Consider the following 19,802-nt stretch of genomic DNA (forward strand, 5'->3'; position numbering starts at 1 on the left):
TCCTATACTCTATCCTATCCTATCCTCTGTTCCATCCTATCCTCTATCCTATCCTATCCACTATCCTATCGTATCCTCTATCCTATCCCATCCTCTATCCTATCCTATCGCCTATCCTATAATATCTTCTATCCTATTCAATCCTCTATCCTATCCTCTATCCTATCCTATCCTCTATCCTATAATATCCTCTATACTATCCTATCCTCTATACTATCCTATCCTCTATCCTATAATATCCTCTATCCTATCCTATTCTCTATCCTATCCTATCCTCTATCCTATCGTATCCTCTATCCTATCCCATCCTCTATCCTATCCTGCCCTCTATCCTATCCTATCCTATCCTGAATCCCATAATATCCTCTATCCTATCCTGTCCTCTATCCTATCATATCCTCTATCCTATCCTATCCTCTATCCTAACCTATCCTCTATCCTATCATATCCTCAATGCTATCCTGCATCCTATCCCATCCTCTATCCTATTGGATCCTATATCCTATAATATCCTCTATCCTATCCTATACTTTATCCTATCCTATCCTCTGTCCTATCCTATTTTCTATCCTATCCTATCCTCTATCCTATCCTGTCCTCTATCCTATCCTATCCTCTATCCAATCCTATCCTATCCTCTATCCTATCCTATCCTCTATCCTATCATGTCCTCTATCCTATCAAATCCCCTATCCTATCCTCTATCATATCCTATCCTCTATCCTATCCTATCCTCCATCGTATCCTATCCTCTATCCTATCCTATCCTCCATCCTATCCTATCCTCTATCGTATCCTATCGTCTATCCTATCCAATCCCCTATCCTATCCTCTATCATATCCTATCCTCTATCCTATAATATCAGTAATCATATCCTATCCTATCCTCTATCATATCCAATCCCCTATCCTATCCTCTATCCTATCCTATCCTCTATCCTATCCTATCCTCTATCCTATCCTATCCTCTATCCTATCCTATCCTCTATCCTGTCCTATCCTCTATCCTATCATATCCTCTATCCTATCCTATCCTCTATCCTATCCTATCCTATATCCTATCCTATCCTCTATCCTATCCTATCCTCTATCCTATTCTATAATCTATCCTATCCTATCCTCTATCCTATCCTATCCTCTATCGTATCCTATCCTCTATCCTATCCTATCCTCTATCCTATCCTATCCTCTATACTATCCTCTATCCTATCCTATCCTCTTTCCTATCCTATCCTCTATCCTATCCTATCCTCTATCCTATCCTATCCTCTATCCTATCCTATCCTCTATCCTATCCTATAATCTATCCTATCCTATCCTCTATCCTATCCTATCCTCTATCGTATCCCATCCTCTATCCTATCCGGCCCTCTATCCTATCCTATCCTCCATCCTATCCTCTCCTCTATCATATCCTGTCCCCTATCCTATCCTATACTCTATCCTATACTATCCTCTATCCTATCCTATCCTCTATCGTATCCTATCCTCTATCCTATCCTATCCTCTATACTATCCTCTATCCTATCCTATCCTCTATCGTATCCCTTCCTCTATCCTATCCGGCCCTCTATCCTATCCTATCCTCTATCCTATCCTATCCTCTATCCTATATCATCCTCTATCCTATCATACCCTCTATCCTAACCTATCCTGTATGCTATAATATCCTCTATCCTATCCTATCCTCTACCCTATCCAATCCCCTATCCTATCCTCTATCCTATCCTATCCTCTATCCTTTCCTATCCTCTATCCTATACTATCCTATATCCTATCGCATCCTCAATCCTATCCTATCCTCAAACCTACCCCATACTCTATCCTATCCTATCCTGTATCCTATAATATCCTCTATCCTATCATATCCTCTATCCGATCCTACCCTCTATCCTATCCTATCCTCTATCCTATCCTATCCTCAATCCTATCCTATCCTCAATCCTATCCTATACTCTATCCTATCCTATCCTCTGTCCCATCCTATCCTCTATCCTATCCTAACCTCTATCCTATCGTATCCTCTATCCTATCCCATCCTCTATCCTATCCTATCGTCTATCCTATAATATCTTCTATCCTATTCAATCCTCTATCCTATCCTCTATCCTATCCTATTCTCTATCCTATCCTATCCTCTATCCTATCGTATCCTCTATCCTATCCCATCCTCTATCCTATCCTGCCCTCTATCATATCCTATCCTGTATCCCATAATATCCTCTATCCTATCCTGTCCTCTATCCTATCATATCCTCTATCCTATCCTATCCTCTATCCTATCCAATCCCCTATCTTATCCTCTTCTATCCTATTCTCTATCCTGTCCCATCCTCTATCCTGTCCTACCCTCTATCCTGTCCTACCCTCTATCCTATCCTATCCTCTATCCTATCCTATCCTCAATCCTATCCTATCCTCAATCCTATCCTATACTCTATCCTATCCTATCCTCTGTCCCATCCTATCCTCTATCCTATCCTAACCTCTATCCTATCGTATCCTCTATCCTATCCCATCCTCTATCCTATCCTATCGTCTATCCTATAATATCTTCTATCCTATTCAATCCTCTATCCTATCCTCTATCCCATCCTATTCTCTATCCTATCCTATCCTCTATCCTATCGTATCCTCTATCCTATCCCATCCTCTATCCTATCCTGCCCTCTATCATATCCTATCCTGTATCCCATAATATCCTCTATCCTATCCTGTCCTCTATCCTATCACATCCTCTATCCTATCCTATCCTCTATCCTATCCAATCCCCTATCTTATCCTCTTCTATCCTATTCTCTATCCTGTCCCATCCTCTATCCTGTCCTACCCTCTATCCTGTCCTACCCTCTATCCTATCCTATCCTCTATCCTATCCTCTATCCTATCCTCCAGCCTATCCTCTATCCTATCCTCTATCCTATCCTCTATCCTATCCTCTATCCTATCCTCTATCCTATCCTAACCTCTATCCTATAATATCCTCTATACTATCCTATCCACTACCCTATCCTATCCTCTATCCTATAATATCCTCTATCCTATCCTATCCAGTATCCTATCCTATCCTCTACCCTATACTATCCTCTATCCTATCCTATCCTCTATCCTATTCTGTCCTCTATCCTATCCTATCCTCTATCCTATCCTATCCTCTATCCTGTCCTATCCTCTATCCTATCCTATCCTCTATCCTCTGTCCTATCCTATCCTCTATCCTATCCTATCCTCTACCCTATCCTATCCTCTATCCTATCCTATCCTCTATCCTATCCTATCATCTATCCTATCCTATCCTCTATACTATCCTATCCTGTATCCTATAATATCATCTATCCTATGCTATTCTCTATCCTATCCCTTCCTCTGCCCTATCCTATACTCTATCCTATCATATAATCTATCCTATGCTATCCTCTTTCCTATCTTCTACTCTATCCTATCCTATCCTCTATCATATCCTATCCTCTATCGTATCCTATCCTCTATCCTAACCTATCGTCTATCCTATCCTATCCTCTATCCTATCCTATCCTCTATCATATCCTATCCTCTATCCTATCCAATCCCCTATCCTATCCTCTATCCTATCCTCTATCCTATCCTATCCCATCCTCTATCCTATCCGGCCCTCTATCCTACCCTATCCTCCATCCTATCCTCTCCTCTATCATATCCTGTCCCCTATCCTATCCTATACTCTATCCTATACTATCCTCCATCCTATCCTATCCTCTATCGTATCCTATCCTCTATCCTATCCTATCCTCTATACTATACTCTATCCTATCCTATCCTCTATAGGACCCTATCATCTATCCTATCCTATCATCCATCCTATCCTATCCTCTATCCTCTCCTATCCTCTATCCTATCCTCTATCCTATCCTATCCTATCCTTAATCCTATCCTATCCTCCATGCTATCTTATCCTCTATCCTATCGTATCCTGTATCCTATCCCATCCTCTGCCCTATCCTAACCTCTATCCTATCATATCCTCTATCCTATCCTATCGTCTATTCTATCCAATCCCCTATCCTATCCTCTATCCGACTCTATCATCTATCCTATCCTATCTTCTATCCTATCCTATCCTCTATCCTATCCTATTCTCTATCCTATCCTATCCTCTATCCTATCGTATCCTCTATCCTATCCCATCCTCTATCCTATCCTGCCCTCTATCATATCCTATCCTGTATCCCATAATATCCTCTATCCTATCCTGTCCTCTATCCTATCATATCCTCTATCCTATCCTATCCTCTATCCTATCCAATCCCCTATCTTATCCTCTTCTATCCTATTCTCTATCCTGTCCCATCCTCTATCCTGTCCTACCCTCTATCCTGTCCTACCCTCTACCCTATCCTATCCTCTATCCTATCCTCTATCCTATCCTCCAGCCTATCCTCTATCCTATCCTCTATCCTATCCTCTATCCTATCCTCTATCCTATCCACTATCCTATCCTAACCTCTATCCTATAATATCCTCTATACTATCCTATCCACTACCCTATCCTATCCTCTATCCTATAATATCCTCTATCCTATCCTATCCAGTATCCTATCCTATCCTCTACCCTATACTATCCTCTATCCTATCCTATCCTCTATCCTATTCTGTCCTCTATCCTATCCTATCCTCTATCCTATCCTATCCTCTATCCTGTCCTATCCTCTATCCTATCCTATCCTCTATCCTCTGTCCTATCCTATCCTCTATCCTATCCTATCCTCTACCCTATCCTATCCTCTATCCTATCCTATCCTCTATCCTATCCTATCATCTATCCTATCCTATCCTCTATACTATCCTATCCTGTATCCTATAATATCATCTATCCTATGCTATTCTCAATCCTATCCCTTCCTCTGCCCTATCCTATACTCTATCCTATCATATAATCTATCCTATGCTATCCTCTTTCCTATCTTCTACTCTATCCTATCCTATCCTCTATCATATCCTATCCTCTATCGTATCCTATCCTCTATCCTATCCTATCGTCTATCCTATCCTATCCTCTATCCTCTATCCTATCCTATCCTCTATCATATCCTATCCTCTATCCTATCCAATCCCCTATCCTATCCTCTATCCTATCCTCTATCCTATCCTATCCCATCCTCTATCCTATCCGGCCCTCTATCCTACCCTATCCTCCATCCTATCCTCTCCTCTATCATATCCTGTCCCCTATCCTATCCTATACTCTATCCTATACTATCCTCCATCCTATCCTATCCTCTATCGTATCCTATCCTCTATCCTATCCTATCCTCTATACTATCCTCTATCCTATCCTATCCTCTATAGGACCCTATCATCTATCCTATCCTATCATCCATCCTATCCTATCCTCTATCCTCTCCTATCCTCTATCCTATCCTCTATCCTATCCTATCCTATCCTTAATCCTATCCTATCCTCCATGCTATCTTATCCTCTATCCTATCGTATTCTGTATCCTATCCCATCCTCTGCCCTATCCTAACCTCTATCCTATCATATCCTCTATCCTATCCTATCGTCTATTCTATCCAATCCCCTATCCTATCCTCTATCCGACTCTATCATCTATCCTATCCTATCTTCTATCCTATCCTATCCTCTAGCCTATCCTATCCTCTATAGGACCCTATCATCTATCCTATCCTATCATCCATCCTATCCTCTTCTCTATCCTATCCTATCGTCTATAATATCGTATCCTCTGTCCTATCCTTGCTCTATCCTATAACATCATCTATCCTATCCTCTTCTCTATCCTATCCTATACTCTATAATATCGTATCCTGTATCCTATCCTGTCCTCTTTCCTATCCTATCCTCAATCCTATCCTATCTTCTATCCTATCGTATCCTCTATCCTATCCAATCCCCTATCCTATCCAATCCTCTATCCTATCCTATCCTCTATAATATCGTATCCTCTATCATATCCTATCCTCTTTCCTATAATATCATCTATCCTATCCTATCCTCTATCCTATCCTAGCCTCTATCCTATCCTATCCTCTAGCCTATCCTATCCTCCATCCTATCCTATACTCTATCCTATCCAATCCCCTATCCTATCCTCTATAGGACCCTATCATCTATCCTATCCTATCCTCCATCCTATCCTATCCTCTATCCTCTCCTATCCTCTATCCTATCCTGTCCTCTATCTTATCCTATACTCTATCCTATCCTATCCTCTATCCTATCCTATCCTCTATTGTATCCTGTCCTCTATCCTATCCAATCCTTTATCCTATCCTCTGTCCTATCCTATCCTCTATCCTTTCCTATCCCCTATCCTATCCTCTATCCTATCCTATCCTATCCTTAATCCTATCCTATCCTCCATGCTATCTTATCCTCTATCCTATCGTATCCTGTATCCTATCCCATCCTCTGCCCTATCCTAACATCTATCCTATCATATCCTCTATCCTATCCTATCCACTATCCTATCCTATCCTCTATCCTATCCTCTATAATATCGTATCCTCTATCCTATCCTATCCACTATCCTATCCTATCCTCTATCCTATCCTCTATAATATCGTATCCTCTATCCTATTCTATCCTGTACCCTATCCTCAATCCTATCCTATCCTCTAACCTATCCAATCCTCTATCCTATCCTATCCTCTATAATATCGTATCCTCTATCATATCCTATCCTCTATCCTATCCGATCCTCTATCCTATCCTATCCTCTATCCTATCCTATCCCCAATCCTATCCTATCGTCTATGCTATCCTATCCTCTATCCTATCCTATCCTCTATCCTATCCAATCCCCTATCCTATTCTCTATCATATCCTATCATCTATCCTATCATATCCTCTATCCTATTCTATACTCTATCCTATCCTTTCCGCTATCCTATCCTATCCTCTATCCTATCCAATCCTCTATCCTATCCTATCGTCTATTCTATCCAATCCCCTATCCTATCCTCTATCCGACTCTATCATCTATCCTATCCTATCTTCTATCCTATCCTATCCTCTAGCCTATCCTATCCTCCATCCTATCCTATACTCTATCCTATCCAATCCCCTATCCTATCCTCTATAGGACCCTATCATCTATCCTATCCTATCCTCTATCCTATCCTATCCTCTATCCTATCCTATCCTCTACCCTATCCAATCCTCTATCCTATTCTCTATCCAATCCTATCCTCTTTCGTCTCCTATCCTCTATCCTATCTAATCCCCTATCCTATCCTCTATCCTATCCTTTCCACTATCCTATCCTTTCCTATATCCTATCCTATCCTCTATCCTATCCTATCCTCTATCCTATTCTATAATCTATCCTATCCTTTCGGCTATCCTATCCAATCCTCTATCCTATCCTATCGTCTATCCTATCCAATCCTCAATCTTATCCTATCCTCTATCCTATCCTATCCTCTATCCTATCATGTCCTCTATCCTATCAAATCCCCTATCCTATCCTCTATCATATCCTATCCTCTATCCTATCCTATCCTCCATCGTATCCTATCCTCTATCCTATCCTATCCTCCATCCTATCCTATCCTCTATCGTATCCTATCGTCTATCCTATCCAATCCCCTATCCTATCCTCTATCATATCCTATCCTCTATCCTATCCTATCCTATATCCTATCCTATCCTCTATCCTATCCTATCCTCTATCCTATTCTATAATCTATCCTATCCTATCCTCTATCCTATCCTATCCTCTATCGTATCCTATCCTCTATCCTATCCTATCCTCTATCCTATCCTATCCTCTATACTATCCTCTATCCTATCCTATCCTCTTTCCTATCCTATCCTCTATCCTATCCTATCCTCTATCCTATCCTATCCTCTATCCTATCCTATCCTCTATCCTATCCTATAATCTATCCTATCCTATCCTCTATCCTATCCTATCCTCTATCGTATCCCATCCTCTATCCTATCCGGCCCTCTATCCTATCCTATCCTCCATCCTATCCTCTCCTCTATCATATCCTGTCCCCTATCCTATCCTATACTCTATCCTATACTATCCTCTATCCTATCCTATCCTCTATCGTATCCTATCCTCTATCCTATCCTATCCTCTATACTATCCTCTATCCTATCCTATCCTCTATCGTATCCCTTCCTCTATCCTATCCGGCCCTCTATCCTATCCTATCCTCTATCCTATCCTATCCTCTATCCTATATCATCCTCTATCCTATCATACCCTCTATCCTATCCTATCCTGTATCCTATAATATCCTCTATCCTATCCTATCCTCTACCCTATCCAATCCCCTATCCTATCATCTATCCTATCCTATCCTCTATCCTTTCCTATCCTCTATCCTATCCTATCCTATATCCTATCGCATCCTCAATCCTATCCTATCCTCAAACCTACCCCATACTCTATCCTATCCTATCCTGTATCCTATAATATCCTCTATCCTATCATATCCTCTATCCGATCCTACCCTCTATCCTATCCTATCCTCTATCCCATCCTATCCTCAATCCTATCCTATCCTCAATCCTATCCTATACTCTATCCTATCCTATCCTCTGTCCCATCCTATCCTCTATCCTATCCTAACCTCTATCCTATCGTATCCTCTATCCTATCCCATCCTCTATCCTATCCTATCGTCTATCCTATAATATCTTCTATCCTATTCAATCCTCTATCCTATCCTCTATCCTATCCTATTCTCTATCCTATCCTATCCTCTATCCTATCGTATCCTCTATCCTATCCCATCCTCTATCCTATCCTGCCCTCTATCATATCCTATCCTGTATCCCATAATATCCTCTATCCTGTCCCATCCTCTATCCTGTCCTACCCTCTATCCTGTCCTACCCTCTATCCTATCCTATCCTCTATCCTATCCTATCCTCAATCCTATCCTATCCTCAATCCTATCCTATACTCTATCCTATCCTATCCTCTGTCCCATCCTATCCTCTATCCTATCCTAACCTCTATCCTATCGTATCCTCTATCCTATCCCATCCTCTATCCTATCCTATCGTCTATCCTATAATATCTTCTATCCTATTCAATCCTCTATCCTATCCTCTATCCTATCCTATTCTCTATCCTATCCTATCCTCTATCCTATCGTATCCTCTATCCTATCCCATCCTCTATCCTATCCTGCCCTCTATCATATCCTATCCTGTATCCCATAATATCCTCTATCCTATCCTGTCCTCTATCCTATCATATCCTCTATCCTATCCTATCCTCTATCCTATCCAATCCCCTATCTTATCCTCTTCTATCCTATTCTCTATCCTGTCCCATCCTCTATCCTGTCCTACCCTCTATCCTGTCCTACCCTCTATCCTATCCTATCCTCTATCCTATCCTCTATCCTATCCTCCAGCCTATCCTCTATCCTATCCTCTATCCTATCCTCTATCCTATCCTCTATCCTATCCTCTATCCTATCCTAACCTCTATCCTATAATATCCTCTATACTATCCTATCCACTACCCTATCCTATCCTCTATCCTATAATATCCTCTATCCTATCCTATCCAGTATCCTATCCTATCCTCTACCCTATACTATCCTCTATCCTATCCTATCCTCTATCCTATTCTGTCCTCTATCCTATCCTATCCTCTATCCTATCCTATCCTCTATCCACTCCTATCCTCTATCCTATCCTATCCTCTATCCTCTGTCCTATCCTATCCTCTATCCTATCCTCTATCCTATCCTATCCTCTACCCTATCCTATCCTCTATCCTATCCTATCCTCTATCCTATCCTATCATCTATCCTATCCTATCCTCTATACTATCCTATCCTGTATCCTATAATATCATCTATCCTATGCTATTCTCTATCCTATCCCTTCCTCTGCCCTATCCTATACTCTATCCTATCATATAATCTATCCTATGCTATCCTCTTTCCTATCTTCTACTCTATCCTATCCTATCCTCTATCATATCCTATCCTCTATCGTATCCTATCCTCTATCCTATCCTATCGTCTATCCTATCCTATCCTCTATCCTATCCTATCCTCTATCATATCCTATCCTCTATCCTATCCAATCCCCTATCCTATCCTCTATCCTATCCTCTATCCTATCCTATCCCATCCTCTATCCTATCCGGCCCTCTATCCTACCCTATCCTCCATCCTATCCTCTCCTCTATCATATCCTGTCCCCTATCCTATCCTATACTCTATCCTATACTATCCTCCATCCTATCCTATCCTCTATCGTATCCTATCCTCTATCCTATCCTATCCTCTATACTATCCTCTATCCTATCCTATCCTCTATAGGACCCTATCATCTATCCTATCCTATCATCCATCCTATCCTATCCTCTATCCTCTCCTATCCTCTATCCTATCCTCTATCCTATCCTATCCTATCCTTAATCCTATCCTATCCTCCATGCTATCTTATCCTCTATCCTATCGTATCCTGTATCCTATCCCATCCTCTGCCCTATCCTAACCTCTATCCTATCTATCCTCTATCCTATCCTATCGTCTATTCTATCCAATCCCCTATCCTATCCTCTATCCGACTCTATCATCTATCCTATCCTATCTTCTATCCTATCCTATCCTCTATCCTATCCTATTCTCTATCCTATCCTATCCTCTATCCTATTCTGTCCTCTATCCTATCCTATCCTCTATCCTGTCCTATCCTCTATCCTATCCTATCCTCTATCCTCTGTCCTATCCTATCCTCTATCCTATCCTATCCTCTACCCTATCCTATCCTCTATCCTATCCTATCCTCTATCCTATCCTATCATCTATCCTATCCTATCCTCTATACTATCCTATCCTGTATCCTATAATATCATCTATCCTATGCTATTCTCTATCCTATCCCTTCCTCTGCCCTATCCTATACTCTATCCTATCATATAATCTATCCTATGCTATCCTCTTTCCTATCTTCTACTCTATCCTATCCTATCCTCTATCATATCCTATCCTCTATCGTATCCTATCCTCTATCCTATCCTATCGTCTATCCTATCCTATCCTCTATCCTATCCTATCCTCTATCATATCCTATCCTCTATCCTATCCAATCCCCTATCCTATCCTCTATCCTATCCTCTATCCTATCCTATCCCATCCTCTATCCTATCCGGCCCTCTATCCTACCCTATCCTCCATCCTATCCTCTCCTCTATCATATCCTGTCCCCTATCCTATCCTATACTCTATCCTATACTATCCTCCATCCTATCCTATCCTCTATCGTATCCTATCCTCTATCCTATCCTATTCTCTATCCTATCCTATCCTCTATCCTATCGTATCCTCTATCCTATCCCATCCTCTATCCTATCCTGCCCTCTATCATATCCTATCCTGTATCCCATAATATCCTCTATCCTATCCTGTCCTCTATCCTATCATATCCTCTATCCTATCCTATCCTCTATCCTATCCAATCCCCTATCTTATCCTCTTCTATCCTATTCTCTATCCTGTCCCATCCTCTATCCTGTCCTACCCTCTATCCTGTCCTACCCTCTATCCTATCCTATCCTCTATCCTATCCTCTATCCTATCCTCCAGCCTATCCTCTATCCTATCCTCTATCCTATCCTCTATCCTATCCTCTATCCTATCCTCTATCCTATCCTAACCTCTATCCTATAATATCCTCTATACTATCCTATCCACTACCCTATCCTATCCTCTATCCTATAATATCCTCTATCCTATCCTATCCAGTATCCTATCCTATCCTCTACCCTATACTATCCTCTATCCTATCCTATCCTCTATCCTATTCTGTCCTCTATCCTATCCTATCCTCTATCCTATCCTATCCTCTATCCACTCCTATCCTCTATCCTATCCTATCCTCTATCCTCTGTCCTATCCTATCCTCTATCCTATCCTCTATCCTATCCTATCCTCTACCCTATCCTATCCTCTATCCTATCCTATCCTCTATCCTATCCTATCATCTATCCTATCCTATCCTCTATACTATCCTATCCTGTATCCTATAATATCATCTATCCTATGCTATTCTCTATCCTATCCCTTCCTCTGCCCTATCCTATACTCTATCCTATCATATAATCTATCCTATGCTATCCTCTTTCCTATCTTCTACTCTATCCTATCCTATCCTCTATCATATCCTATCCTCTATCGTATCCTATCCTCTATCCTATCCTATCGTCTATCCTATCCTATCCTCTATCCTATCCTATCCTCTATCATATCCTATCCTCTATCCTATCCAATCCCCTATCCTATCCTCTATCCTATCCTCTATCCTATCCTATCCCATCCTCTATCCTATCCGGCCCTCTATCCTACCCTATCCTCCATCCTATCCTCTCCTCTATCATATCCTGTCCCCTATCCTATCCTATACTCTATCCTATACTATCCTCCATCCTATCCTATCCTCTATCGTATCCTATCCTCTATCCTATCCTATCCTCTATACTATCCTCTATCCTATCCTATCCTCTATAGGACCCTATCATCTATCCTATCCTATCATCCATCCTATCCTATCCTCTATCCTCTCCTATCCTCTATCCTATCCTCTATCCTATCCTATCCTATCCTTAATCCTATCCTATCCTCCATGCTATCTTATCCTCTATCCTATCGTATCCTGTATCCTATCCCATCCTCTGCCCTATCCTAACCTCTATCCTATCATATCCTCTATCCTATCCTATCGTCTATTCTATCCAATCCCCTATCCTATCCTCTATCCGACTCTATCATCTATCCTATCCTATCTTCTATCCTATCCTATCCTCTATCCTATCCTATTCTCTATCCTATCCTATCCTCTATCCTATTCTGTCCTCTATCCTATCCTATCCTCTATCCTGTCCTATCCTCTATCCTATCCTATCCTCTATCCTCTGTCCTATCCTATCCTCTATCCTATCCTATCCTCTACCCTATCCTATCCTCTATCCTATCCTATCCTCTATCCTATCCTATCATCTATCCTATCCTATCCTCTATACTATCCTATCCTGTATCCTATAATATCATCTATCCTATGCTATTCTCTATCCTATCCCTTCCTCTGCCCTATCCTATACTCTATCCTATCATATAATCTATCCTATGCTATCCTCTTTCCTATCTTCTACTCTATCCTATCCTATCCTCTATCATATCCTATCCTCTATCGTATCCTATCCTCTATCCTATCCTATCGTCTATCCTATCCTATCCTCTATCCTATCCTATCCTCTATCATATCCTATCCTCTATCCTATCCAATCCCCTATCCTATCCTCTATCCTATCCTCTATCCTATCCTATCCCATCCTCTATCCTATCCGGCCCTCTATCCTACCCTATCCTCCATCCTATCCTCTCCTCTATCATATCCTGTCCCCTATCCTATCCTATACTCTATCCTATACTATCCTCCATCCTATCCTATCCTCTATCGTATCCTATCCTCTATCCTATCCTATCCTCTATACTATCCTCTATCCTATCCTATCCTCTATAGGACCCTATCATCTATCCTATCCTATCATCCATCCTATCCTATCCTCTATCCTCTCCTATCCTCTATCCTATCCTCTATCCTATCCTATCCTATCCTTAATCCTATCCTATCCTCCATGCTATCTTATCCTCTATCCTATCGTATCCTGTATCCTATCCCATCCTCTGCCCTATCCTAACCTCTATCCTATCATATCCTCTATCCTATCCTATCGTCTATTCTATCCAATCCCCTATCCTATCCTCTATCCGACTCTATCATCTATCCTATCCTATCTTCTATCCTATCCTATCCTCTAGCCTATCCTATCCTCCATCCTATCCTATACTCTATCCTATCCAATCCCCTATCCTATCCTCTATAGGACCCTATCATCTATCCTATCCTATCCTCTATCCTATCCTATCCTCTATCCTATCCTATCCTATCCTCTATCCTATCCAATCCTCTATCCTATTCTCTATCCAATCCTATCCTCTTTCGTCTCCTATCCTCTATCCTATCTAATCCCCTATCCTATCCTCTATCCTATCCTTTCCACTATCCTATCCTTTCCTATATCCTATCCTATCCTCTATCCTATCCTATCCTCTATAATATTCTATAATCTATCCTATCCTTTCGGCTATCCTATCCAATCCTCTATCCTATCCTATCGTCTATCCAATCCAATCCTCAATCTTATCCTATCCTCTATCCTATCCTATCCTCTATCCTATCCTATCCTCTTCTCTATCCTATCCTATCCTCTATCCTATCCTATCCTCTTCTCTATCCTATCCTATCGTCTATAATATCGTATCCTCTGTCCTATCCTTGCTCTATCCTATAACATCATCTATCCTATCCTCTTCTCTATCCTATCCTATACTCTATAATATCGTATCCTGTATCCTATCCTGTCCTCTTTCCTATCCTATCCTCAATCCTATCCTATCTTCTATCCTATCGTATCCTCTATCCTATCCAATCCCCTATCCTATCCAATCCTCTATCCTATCCTATCCTCTATAATATCGTATCCTCTATCATATCCTATCCTCTTTCCTATAATATCATCTATCCTATCCTATCCTCTATCCTATCCTAGCCTCTATCCTATCCTATCCTCTAGCCTATCCTATCCTCCATCCTATCCTATACTCTATCCTATCCAATCCCCTATCCTATCCTCTATAGGACCCTATCATCTATCCTATCCTATCCTCCATCCTATCCTATCCTCTATCCTCTCCTATCCTCTATCCTATCCTGTCCTCTATCTTATCCTATACTCTATCCTATCCTATCCTCTATCCTATCCTATCCTCTATTGTATCCTGTCCTCTATCCTATCCAATCCTTTAACCTATCCTCTGTCCTATCCTATCCTCTATCCTTTCCTATCCCCTATCCTATCCTCTATCCTATCCTATCCTATCCTTAATCCTATCCTATCCTCCATGCTATCTTATCCTCTATCCTATCGTATCCTGTATCCTATCCCATCCTCTGCCCTATCCTAACATCTATCCTATCATATCCTCTATCCTATCCTATCCACTATCCTATCCTATCCTCTATCCTATCCTCTATAATATCGTATCCTCTATCCTATCCTATCCACTATCCTATCCTATCCTCTATCCTATCCTCTATAATATCGTATCCTCTATCCTATTCTATCCTGTACCCTATCCTCAATCCTATCCTATCCTCTAACCTATCCAATCCTCTATCCTATCCTATCCTCTATAATATCGTATCCTCTATCATATCCTATCCTCTATCCTATCCGATCCTCTATCCTATCCTATCCTCTATAATATCGTATCCTCTATCATATCCTATCCTCTTTCCTATAATATCATCTATCCTATCCTATTCCCTATCCTATCCTATCCTCTATCATATCCTATCCTCTATAATATTGTATCCTCTATCATATCCTATCCTCTTTCCTATAATATCATCTATCCTATCCTATTCCCTATCCTATCCTATCCGCTATCCTATCCTATCCTCTATCCTATCCTATCCTCTATCCTATAATATCCTCTATCCTATCCAATCCTCTATCCTATTCTCTATCATATCCTATCATCTATCCTATCCTATCCTCTATCCTATCCTATCCTCTATCCTATCCTATCCCCAATCCTATCCTATCGTCTATGCTATCCTATCCTCTATCCTATCCTATCCTCTATCCTATCCAATCCCCTATCCTATTCTCTATCATATCCTATCATCTATCCTATCATATCCTCTATCCTATTCTATACTCTATCCTATCCTTTCCGCTATCCTATCCTATCCTCTATCCTATCCAATCCTCTATCCTATCCTATCGTCTATTCTATCCAATCCCCTATCCTATCCTCTATCCGACTCTATCATCTATCCTATCCTATCTTCTATCCTATCCTATCCTCTAGCCTATCCTATCCTCCATCCTATCCTATACTCTATCCTATCCAATCCCCTATCCTATCCTCTATAGGACCCTATCATCTATCCTATCCTATCCTCTATCCTATCCTATCCTCTATCCTATCCTATCCTCTACCCTATCCAATCCTCTATCCTATTCTCTATCCAATCCTATCCTCTTTCGTCTCCTATCCTCTATCCTATCTAATCCCCTATCCTATCCTCTATCCTATCCTTTCCACTATCCTATCCTTTCCTATATCCTATCCTATCCTCTATCCTATCCTATTCTCTATCCTATTCTATAATCTATCCTATCCTTTCGGCTATCCTATCCAATCCTCTATCCTATCCTATCGTCTATCCTATCCAATCCTCAATCTTATCCTATCCTCTATCCTATCCTATCCTCTATCCTATCCTATCCTCTTCTCTATCCTATCCTATCCTCTATCCTATCCTATCCTCTTCTCTATCCTATCCTATCTTCTATAATATCGTATCATCTGTCCTATCCTTGCTCTATCCTATAACATCATCTATCCTATCCTCTTCTCTATCCTATCCTATACTCTATAATATCGTATCCTGTATCCTATCCTGTCCTCTTTCCTATCCTATCCTCAATCCTATCCTATCTTCTATCCTATCGTATCCTCTATCCTATCCAATCCCCTATCCTATCCAATCCTCTATCCTATAATATCCTCTATCCTATCCAATCCTCTATCCTATTCTCTATCATATCCTATCATCTATCCTATCCTATCCTCTATCCTATCCTATCCTCTATCCTATCCTATCCCCAATCCTATCCTATCGTCTATGCTATCCTATCCTCTATCCTATCCTATCCTCTATCCTATCCAATCCCCTATCCTATTCTCTATCATATCCTATCATCTATCCTATCATATCCTCTATCCTATTCTATACTCTATCCTATCCTTTCCGCTATCCTATCCTATCCTCTATCCTATCCAATCCTCTATCCTATCCTATCGTCTATTCTATCCAATCCCCTATCCTATCCTCTATCCGACTCTATCATCTATCCTATCCTATCTTCTATCCTATCCTATCCTCTAGCCTATCCTATCCTCCATCCTATCCTATACTCTATCCTATCCAATCCCCTATCCTATCCTCTATAGGACCCTATCATCTATCCTATCCTATCCTCTATCCTATCCTATCCTCTATCCTATCCTATCCTCTACCCTATCCAATCCTCTATCCTATTCTCTATCCAATCCTATCCTCTTTCGTCTCCTATCCTCTATCCTATCTAATCCCCTATCCTATCCTCTATCCTATCCTTTCCACTATCCTATCCTTTCCTATATCCTATCCTATCCTCTATCCTATCCTATCCTCTATCCTATTCTATAATCTATCCTATCCTTTCGGCTATCCTATCCAATCATCTATCCTATCCTATCGTCTATCCTATCCAATCCTCAATCTTATCCTATCCTCTATCCTATCCTATCCTCTATCCTATCCTATCCTCTATCCTATCCTATCCTCTTCTCTATCCTATCCTATCCTCTATCCTATCCTATCCTCTTCTCTATCCTATCCTATCGTCTATAATACCGTATCATCTGTCCTATCCTTGCTCTATCCTATAACATCATCTATCCTATCCTCTTCTCTATCCTATCCTATACTCTATAATATCGTATCCTGTATCCTATCCTGTCCTCTTTCCTATCCTATCCTCAATCCTATCCTATCTTCTATCCTATCGTATCCTCTATCCTATCCAATCCCCTATCCTATCCAATCCTCTATCCTATCCTATCCTCTATAATATCGTATCCTCTATCATATCCTATCCTCTTTCCTATAATATCATCTATCCTATCCTATCCTCTATCCTATCCTAGCCTCTATCCTATCCTATCCTCTAGCCTATCCTATCCTCCATCCTATACTATACTCTATCCTATCCAATCCCCTATCCTATCCTCTATAGGACCCTATCATCTATCCTATCCTATCCTCCATCCTATCCTATCCTCTATCCTCTCCTATCCTCTATCCTATCCTGTCCTCTATCTTATCCTATACTCTATCCTATCCTATCCTCTATCCTATCCTATCCTCTATTGTATCCTGTCCTCTATGCTATCCAATCCTTTATCCTATCCTCTGTCCTATCCTATCCTCTATCCTTTCCTATCCTCTATCCTATCCTCTATCCTATCCTATCCTATCCTTAATCCTATCCTATCCTCCATGCTATCTTATCCTCTATCCTATCGTATCCTGTATCCTATCCCATCCTCTGCCCTATCCTAACCTCTATCCTATCATATCCTCTATCCTATCCTATCGTCTATTCTATCCAATCCCCTATCCTATCCTCTATCCGACTCTATCATCTATCCTATCCTATCTTCTATCCTATCCTATCCTCTAGCCTATCCTATCCTCCATCCTATCCTATACTCTATCCTATCCAATCCCCTATCCTATCCTCTATATGACCCTATCATCTATCCTATCCTATCCTCTATCCTATCCTATCCCCAATCCTATCCTATCGTCTATGCTATCCTATCCTCTATCCTATCCTATCCTCTATCCTATCCAATCCCCTATCCTATTCTCTATCATATCCTATCATCTATCCTATCATATCCTCTATCCTATCCAATCCTCTATCCTATCCTATCGTCTATTCTATCCAATCCCCTATCCTATCCTCTATCCGACTCTATCATCTATCCTATCCTATCTTCTATCCTATCCTATCCTCTAGCCTATCCTATCCTCTATCCTATTCTATAATCTATCCTATCCTTTCGGCTATCCTATCCAATCATCTATCCTATCCTATCGTCTATCCTATCCAATCCTCAATCTTATCCTATCCTCTATCCTATCCTATCCTCTATCCTATCCTATCCTGTATCCTATCCTATCCTCTATCCTATCCTATCCTCTATCCTATCCTATCCTCTATCCTATCCTATCCTCTATCCTATCCTATCCTCTATCCTATCCTATCCTCTATCCTATCCTATCCTCTATCCTATCCTATCCTCTATCCTATCCAATCCCCTATCCTATCCTCTATCCGATCCTATCCTCTATCCTATCCTATCCTCTATAATATCGTTTCCTCTGTCCTATCCTGTCCTCTATCCTATAATATCATCTATCTTATCCCATTCTCTATCCTATCTTATCCTATCCTCTATCCTATCCCATACTCTATCCTATCCTTTCCGCTATCCTATCTTATCCTCTATCAAATCCTATCCCCCATCCTATCCCCCATCCTATCCCATCCTCTTTCCTATAATATCATCTATCCTATCGTATCCTCTATCGTATCCAATCCCCAATCCTATCCTCTATCCTATCGTATCCTCTATCGTATCCTATCCTGTATCCGATCAAATCCCCTATCCTATCCTATTCTCTATCGTATCCTCTATCGTATCGTATCCTCTATCCTATCCTATCCTGTGTCCTATCCTATTCTCTATCCTATCCTGTCCTCTATCCTGCAATATCATCTATCCTATCCTATTCTCTATCCTATCCTATCCTATCTTCTACCGTCTCCTATCCTGTACCCGATCCAATCCCCTATCGTATCCTCTATCCTATCCTATACTCTATCCTATCCTATACTCTATCCTATCCTATCCTCTATCCTATCGTATCCTCTACCCTATCCAATCCCCTATAATATACTCTAACATATCCTATCATATATCCTATCATATCCTCTATCCTATTCTATACTCTATCCTACCCTTTCCGCTATCCTATCCCATCCTCTCGTCTATCCTATCCAATCCCCTATCCTATCCTCTATCCTACCCTATCCTCTATCCTATCCTATCCTCTATCCTATCCTATCCTCT

The sequence above is a fragment of the Halictus rubicundus genome, chromosome 1 (assembly GCF_050948215.1).
Source record: "Halictus rubicundus isolate RS-2024b chromosome 1, iyHalRubi1_principal, whole genome shotgun sequence".
NCBI classification, from domain to species: Eukaryota; Metazoa; Arthropoda; class Insecta; order Hymenoptera; family Halictidae; genus Halictus; species Halictus rubicundus.